The 7,866-nt window shown below is 37.2% G+C and overlaps 1 long non-coding RNA gene across 1 annotated transcript; it reads right to left on the bottom strand.

Moving 5' to 3' along the window:
- Positions 1-4,825: 4,825 nt before the first annotated feature.
- LOC124459780 lies at positions 4,826-5,387 on the bottom strand. Its single transcript, XR_006953798.1, has 2 exons — positions 5,195-5,387; positions 4,826-5,119 (listed from the first exon to the last, which is right to left on the bottom strand). It is a non-coding gene; the product is annotated as an uncharacterized LOC124459780 (long non-coding RNA).
- Positions 5,388-7,866: the final 2,479 nt, after the last annotated feature.

The following is a 7,866-nucleotide window of genomic DNA, read 5'->3' as shown; positions in this document are numbered from 1 at the left end:
AAAGGGCTGAATATTTATTAATCGGTCATAAATAACTTAAATGCTCGTCTTAAATTAAATTTGTTGCAATAATCTTTATATATTTGTTAACAATTGAGCCAATTCTTTGTTGGGCTAATATTTCTACTGTTCAGTTTAACATATGTTGTTGTTGTTGATGTTTTTCCCCTGATATATTTCAACATGATTTATGTAGCTCCCTCTTCAAGATATAAATCTATGTTCCATTTAGCCTATGGAAAGTCTAATTTTCTATGCACCAAACAAGAAGACCGAGAGAGAGAATTTTCCCAGCTTGACGCATCAATTAATCAAATTGACAATTGTTGTGTGTTTGTTGTTGATAGACTCTTGCCATGTTGTTTCTTTTTTCCACCAAATTCGGAGACAAATATATACATATATCCAGATATGTATCTACATATATGTACATATATAGGTATATACATATTGTAAAGATGCAGGAAGTCCGTGTTCGATTTGGCACTTTAACCACATGACTGGCAAATGAAGGGACAGGAACCAGGACCAAGTTGTTTAATATTCACCATTTGACTTTTGTGGCCGCCAAAAGACAAAAACAAAAAACAGGAAGTGACTGTGAATGGCACTGAGAGTGGGTGTATAAGAGTTTGTCAGTGTGTGTGTGTGTGTGTGGTAGTCCTTTTGCGGTTGGGGGTGATAGTGTTCGATGTGGCAAATGCTCTTGACATATTCACACAACTATATTTTTGCATCCGACTATCGTTTACTTAAAACAACCACCTCGAATTGGTTGAACTATGCAACGATCTGTTAATTGGCTTTAACGTTTTGTTATAATCAAATTCGAAAGATGACAATAAATATCCACTCCAAGAAAATAGCTACGTTTGTCTCCACTTTCTCTTGGACACTTATTAAACCAATACTTTATCTTATTAAGATACTTTTCTGTGTCCTCTAGTCTAGGAACTTTGATTGCTATTTAATTTGTGGCCTTGCTTATTAATTACATTCAATAACTTTTCGGGCTTTTGCAGCAATTAGATAACTTTGTTAGCCGAGAACAACTTTTGAGCTACTCATCATGGGCAGGTAGCTAAGAACTCTTGAGCAAAACACACACTTACAGATACAAATCAATGCAGATGTTTCTACTCATATTTCTATTTAAGTACACATTTATTCAGTTGACATAATTTAATACGTTTCCAATGGTGAAGCAAACAACAACAGCAAACTGGCCATAAAAACGTGTGTTGGCCATGCGAGTTAACAAAGTGCTAAAGTGTCAAACATTTTAATTGATCACTTGAAACCGGGAGTAGAAAAAACCAGCCGACACTCATTTTTATACGTTGCGTTTGTTTTTGCCTTTTTCACACATGTTAAACCAGGATTTCATTCACAAAAAAAATAAAAGGAAACTGGAAAAAATTGCAGAAAATCAAAGAAAAAAAAAAATAAATCTTTAGCCGCTTTTTAGCTTAAACATTTGCTTTTTTTTTGCGCATACAAAATGTAGGCCCTAAACAGCTTTTGGATACCTACATTTAGACCTATCAATAGATGTATTAACTGCGTATTACGACACACAGTTACATTAGGCTTAGGGATTACCAAAGAAATTGTTGTTAAGATCTCACCTTTTATATAACATTTTGGCAAGGACAATTTTTTTTTGTTGTATATCTAAATATTAAAGGAAATGAAAAAAAAAAATGATTTAAATGGAAGCAACTTTTGCATACTCTATCAAAATAGTCAAAGATTTATCACTTTAGAGTTGCTTTAACTTTTTCAGAAGATAGTTGGATAGATTATATAATCGCGACTTTCCGAAAGAGACTTGAAGAAGAGATTTGAAGCATTATCAATACCTGGTCAAAATATAGATGGAAAATGGTGTATTATTTTTCTGGGAATAATAATTTACAATTCAATTTACAATTATCCTTATTTAATATTACCTTTTTATAATTATTTAATATTCCAATAAAATCAAAAAATGATCCAAAAATGTTATGACAACATTAAAATTTTACATTTTGTCAACTTTCCTAACGTATTGTAAGAATCAAGAATATGTATAGTAAGAATTACTTTCTTCTGCGATTTATAGACATCGTACTAAATAAATTACAATGTTCTTATCCTTAGGAAGAGTATAACAGGAAAATTGAAGCCCAAATTAATGAGTAAAAAGAAAATACTGAATAAATTTACTTATGTAATTTTTCCCAGACAGTCTTAAAGTTTTTCACTTTCTATGCTCAATTAGAACCCGCACTCCTGTTAATTTCAGGGCTCTTGTCCTTAACAAATTTTTGCGGTATTTCAGACTGCCTAGCAACTGCAAATGAGTGATATGAGGATATATGGGTGTGAGTGGGTCTGTGTGTGTGTGTGTGTGTGAGTTTTAGCAAAAGAAAAGTGGAAAAACAGGATGGTGAAAAAAGGCAGAGAAGCGTTAAACCGTTAGCTGTTGGATTGAGTCGAACAGCTGCTGGCGACACCTTGCAACAGTTGCTCGTGTTGCCTTGTAAAGAATGAAACGGGAAGAAAAAAAAAACCTTACAAAGCTGACGTTGCTAATGCCGCCAAGCCTGTGTGTTTGTGTGTGTGCGTGTGGGTGTTCGTTTTGCATACATATGCATTGTGGTTAAGCAATTTGCAGCAAACGAAATGAAAGTGCTAAGCGCATTGGCCATCAGAAACTCAAACTCCAATTCCTTTTTGGTATTGGTATGAGTGCACCAGGTGCGATATGCCACAAATACCTATCCTTGTCGTCCTGTCTGTGCATATATGTACATGTATGCGCATTTGTGTGAATGCGTCTTCCTTTTTTTTCGTGGCTTGCGCTAAATTTCATAATTTTTCCACCCTGTTAGCAAGTGATGTAAAAGTATATTTTGGTACTTAATATAGATTTGCCGCAAGGTTAAGAAGAAAATTTCATCACTTTAAATGCTATTAAATGAAAACTTCTTTCAAAATAGTATTTACTTTTGTCAATTTCAACTACTTAAGGAGGGCCAAGCATTAGGGAAGGGTGGACTATTTGATGATGTTCTTAAATTCATTCTTGACTTTGAAGCACTTACAGTATCATAACAGCACTGAAATGAAAGGTTTGAGTCAAATTGGTCAAATAAGACCACCTCCCACCAAAATACAGACTTAAATTCGGACACTTCTATTATCTTCAAACTTTCAAAGAAAAGTTTACTTCTTATTTACAATACTTTCTCAACCAAGTTTAGAATTTGATATATATCTATGTATGTATGTATGTGGTTTAAAGCATGTCATTAATATGCACTTCACTTGTCTACTTATTCTTACAGGGTATCACACAGTACCAGACCACCAAATAAATATCTTTTGTATATATATTTTTAACAAACCAGACTCCTGTGCTATGCCACGCTGTCTGGTGTCTCTTCCCGTCACGTGTCATTCCATATCGCGTCATAAACAAATCCTACGTAGTCTCCTTGCCCCTGACTCTGATGTGTCCACCTTTTCACCTGCCCCTTCTGCTTCCATCGTGGTTGTCATAGAGCATCGTTTGTTACTCGCTTGCTCCTGTGCACCAACTTTTGCCTTATTTCGATTTATTTTTATGTGATTTTTTTACGCTTTTCGTTGCATTTGCCCTCAACTTCCCCTCCCTTTTCAGGCTGGTGAAAACTCCGCATCCCATCGTTTACACTTGTTAACTGAAAATATTTTCTCATGCGTAAAATGCACGGCAAGCGGAGCAGTCAACGGACATTGACGCAGTGCGACGGTTAGATAGGATAGAAGACCGGGGTCTAGGGCCAGGACAAACGGTGTCGGCATTGGTTTCTTAATGGCCAGGTGAATATTTAGCTGACGAAACCAAAAAAAAAAAAGAAAAACAAAAAAACCGACCAGACATTTATATTTATAGAATATTTATATACAAACTGAAACAATTTTCTCTAGAAAAACTGTTGCACAATTTTCTCTAGAAAAACTGAAATATTCAACACACAATAAAAAAAAGAAGCTCATCACAATGAAAAAGTTTTTTAACGTTATTCGCATATTGGCAGAAAGAAAAATAAAAAAGAAAATAACTTTCGAATTCAACTGATATAAACAATAATTAAAAGCAACCCTTGACTGTGGCCCTAACAAGTTGGATGGAGCTCTGTGGCATCAGCATCATCATCATTAGACCAAGAAGAGCCGGTAAAAGTTTTCGATGAAAGAAGCAAATAAAGTTCAATTAGTTCGGTTTGGTAAATCCTTGATACCCTTACGGAAAGTAGACATGGAATCTCGATGCTTAATTTTCAATCCATCTGTAATGAACGTCTGGCTGGGATATAGACAGAGTTCCGTCCACAAAAGATTGCTAAATAGCTTTAGGGGATTCGAAAAGGATAAGAAGAGGGAACACTCTTATGACAAGAGGCTGGAGATGGAGAACATTAATACTATGGTGTCTTTGGGTGTCGATTGGCGACAGAATTCCATAGGGAACTACTGCCCTTATATAAATTTGGCTAAACTATGCCTATGTACATTCTTACAGTATTTCAGAAGCCTTAATTTTCTTGAAGTAATCTAGGTAATCTCAGGGCCTTCAGTAATGGAGGCATTTTCCTTTTGTCAGGTGTCGGCTTTCCATCGGCTTGAAATTTTCTAGTAGGCTTTGGCTTTACTAAATCTATAATTCTGTAGAAACAGACATTCTGTTTCAGAAACAGACATTCAGGAAAATGCCTCCATTACTGAAGGCCCGTAGATTACCTAGATTACTTCACTCTTGGTTAGCCTTCCCAAAGATCTTGATACAGCCAACAAATTTTGTAAAATTCGCGCGAATTTTATTTTTAGTTTATAATTGCTTCAAATTTTTGATGATCTCCAAGCGGTCCTCATGTTTAATGGTGGACACACGCGCCTTTTGCTCAACAACCTGGCCAGCAACTGTAGCAACCACCACATGGTCCAGTAGCGCAGCAGGGTCCACAAACATTGGGGCCATAGCAGGGACCGCAACATGGACTACAGCACGGGGCGCAACAAGGACTCACGCAAGGTGAACAGCATCCTCCTCCACAGCAAGGTCCACACATTTTGAAGGATCCGGGGTAAACTGGCACCAAAAAAAATTATTTCCTAATAAAAATCGAATTTTTTTTTTTTTTTAGGATTTTTTTTGATAACTTACTTGAAAATCAAACAAAAATCTGAAACTACACAGAAAATTTGGGATGTTGTTGCCTGTTTGGCTTGCCGAAACGAACTGATTAGAAAACTGGTGAAATCTCCTATATGCTTTTTTCCTTGAATGACATTTAATTTCATGGGTAAACTGATGTTGAGATCAACAAATATTTCAATGGACTTTTCCAGCGGCTATGTCTAAAGAATTCATTATTTTTAATTCCTTCGATTAGCATTCCTTAATGAGAAACTCAATCTATTAGGAACTTTAATTTACATTAGAAGTATCTGGTTTTGCTGCATTCTGATTTTTAATCCATCATGGCACCCCTAAACATTTCTCTGTTGCCTGTCGCATTTCAGGATGCGGTTAATTCTCATTAAAAATCAACATTGTCTTATTAAATGGGGTCCTGCATACAAGTAGTAGTAGTTGTAGTAGTAGAAGAGGGGCTCGCTCTGGGAATGAGCTCCTTGACAAAACAAATATGCTGCTACCCTTAGTTGATGGCAAAATAAGAGCGGAAAAGTGTAGGAAGGGGAACCAGAGACAGCCGCAAACCTCATTAAAAAATCAAGCCAGTACACTTTTCCGTCATGTCGATGGATGGCAAATGATGCTTCATTTCATATAAGGATGCTTTTGTACTTGTTGTCAATGACATACAAACTGACATGGAACTCAAGTTGCATTGTTGTTTAGCATTTCAGCTAATGGCCAATAGCAAACGAATGCAAATAGAGTACAGGACCAGCAAGCAACAATGCATGGGTCAGTTTAACTCTCGGTCACTTGCACATTATCCTGGCAAGTGGCACAGGAACAAAGGAAATTCTTAATTTATGGAGAACTAATTGAGGCAAAACTGTAAAAGTTAAAAAGGAGCAGCACAAAAAAAAAGAAAACGGAAAGAAGCAAATTGTCGCAGTATTTAAATTAGCTAACGAGGGACTTTAATTAGTGCCAAGTGGCTTCAAGTACAACAAAATAAATGCAAAAAGTTACTCATACGCCCCCTTACTCCTTGCTCTGTACGCACCGACAAGTCTTTCTTTCTAAGGACCCATGGACAATTATTAATGGACCTCAACTTAAGCACAAGTGCAACCTGCTGACATTTCAATTCAAGCAAATTGCTTATTGCATACATACACTTCAACATACTTGCTTGCTAGCTGCATGTATTTCACAGACTGCCGAGGCTAAAGTGTCTAGGGATCTGATTTTCATCATTCATTTTGTTTTGCCGCTCCAAAACTCATGTGCTCCTGCTGCTAGGTCCTCCTAGTCATGGCAACACACTGAATTATGGCGCACTGTATATATGCGCGTGTGTGTGTGTGTGTGTGTGCTCTGTGATGACGTAGCTTTGGGAATAATATCGAGTAAGGATGTGGCATGGAAATGAATTGTTTCAGCATAGAACTTGAACTGATGCCGGCTCAGAAACGGATCAAATTTTCTTCTTAACTCGAGCTGGCGGATGAAAGTCGAAACATTTAATCAGCGCCATGCAGTACCTACACACATACACACACACACACACTTACATACATATAATATATCCGTTGTTGAATAAGTAATGCGGCAGGAAGTGGTAATTGAACGAAACAAACTTTCCTCTCTCTGTCCCTCGCTTCCTCTCCCTTCCATGGCTAGTGTTACCTTGGGGAAATGCAAGCAGTTTATTTATCAATTTTTAAACAAATATTTCGATTATTATTTAACATAGTAAACCGTTTGATTAAAATCATGTGAAGTTTCATCATTATATTAATTTGTAACAGTCTAGGCTTCAGTTCAATTCCGTTTTTTCCAGTTTCCCATCTTGTTTTTAGGCAAATAATAGTTTTTACAAATTTCAATATAAATGCCCGTCACCGTTTTCAGCTCATTTCATACCATGGAGTCCAGTGAAATTCCCCCTTCGTCTACCCGTAGCCCCGTAATTAATCGTCGTGTGTTGGAGCACTCTCAAGTCGGTGATGGCCACCATATGGAGCAAAGAATTCGTCAAACTCGTGAAGTGCCGCCGCGTCGTCATATTTTTGGTTCTTATCTGCCGACTAATCGAGCAATGCTGCGGGAGCCCCAATGGATTAATTGGCATACTCATCGCAGATTAATGGCTGAACGGGAAAGAAATAATCGACCCAATCACAGGCCCAAGGTAAACATTAGTGGCAATAGTATATTCTCTCATGGCATCCTAGCCTATCAACCCTACCGCCGAATGGGTGGACGGCATCGATCGCAATCAAGGGTCCAAGTGCTACGATATCCTCCATCTTTCATTGACGAACTAAGCAGTGATAGCGATGAAGATATCATGTTGTCCAGTGATACTGAGGAATGGTCTCGCGGTGTATCTATGGTAGATGTCCCAATGGCATTTCTCCACCAACGTTTCGTTGTTCCCAATCGTAGCGGCCATCCGATCAGAGATAATATTTCATGGTCATCAGACGATTGCCGAAAAGTATTGGGCATACTTGTTGGCATTGGACTTAATGAGACTCTGAGGATCATCTGTAATGAGCTGTTTTACATTAACTAAAATCGAACTAACCCAACCCAACCAAATTCAACCCAGATCCTTTGTCCCTTTAAAAATCAATAAGCATGGCCGCAGTAATCTAAAAATTTTCAAGTTTTATCGAAAAGTAAATAAAGGA

This window comes from Drosophila willistoni, chromosome 3R (genome assembly GCF_018902025.1).
Source record: "Drosophila willistoni isolate 14030-0811.24 chromosome 3R, UCI_dwil_1.1, whole genome shotgun sequence".
Taxonomy (NCBI): Eukaryota; Metazoa; Arthropoda; class Insecta; order Diptera; family Drosophilidae; genus Drosophila; species Drosophila willistoni.
The sequence above is the reverse complement of the archived record's forward strand: the minus strand, read 5'-3'. Positions and strand labels throughout refer to the sequence as shown.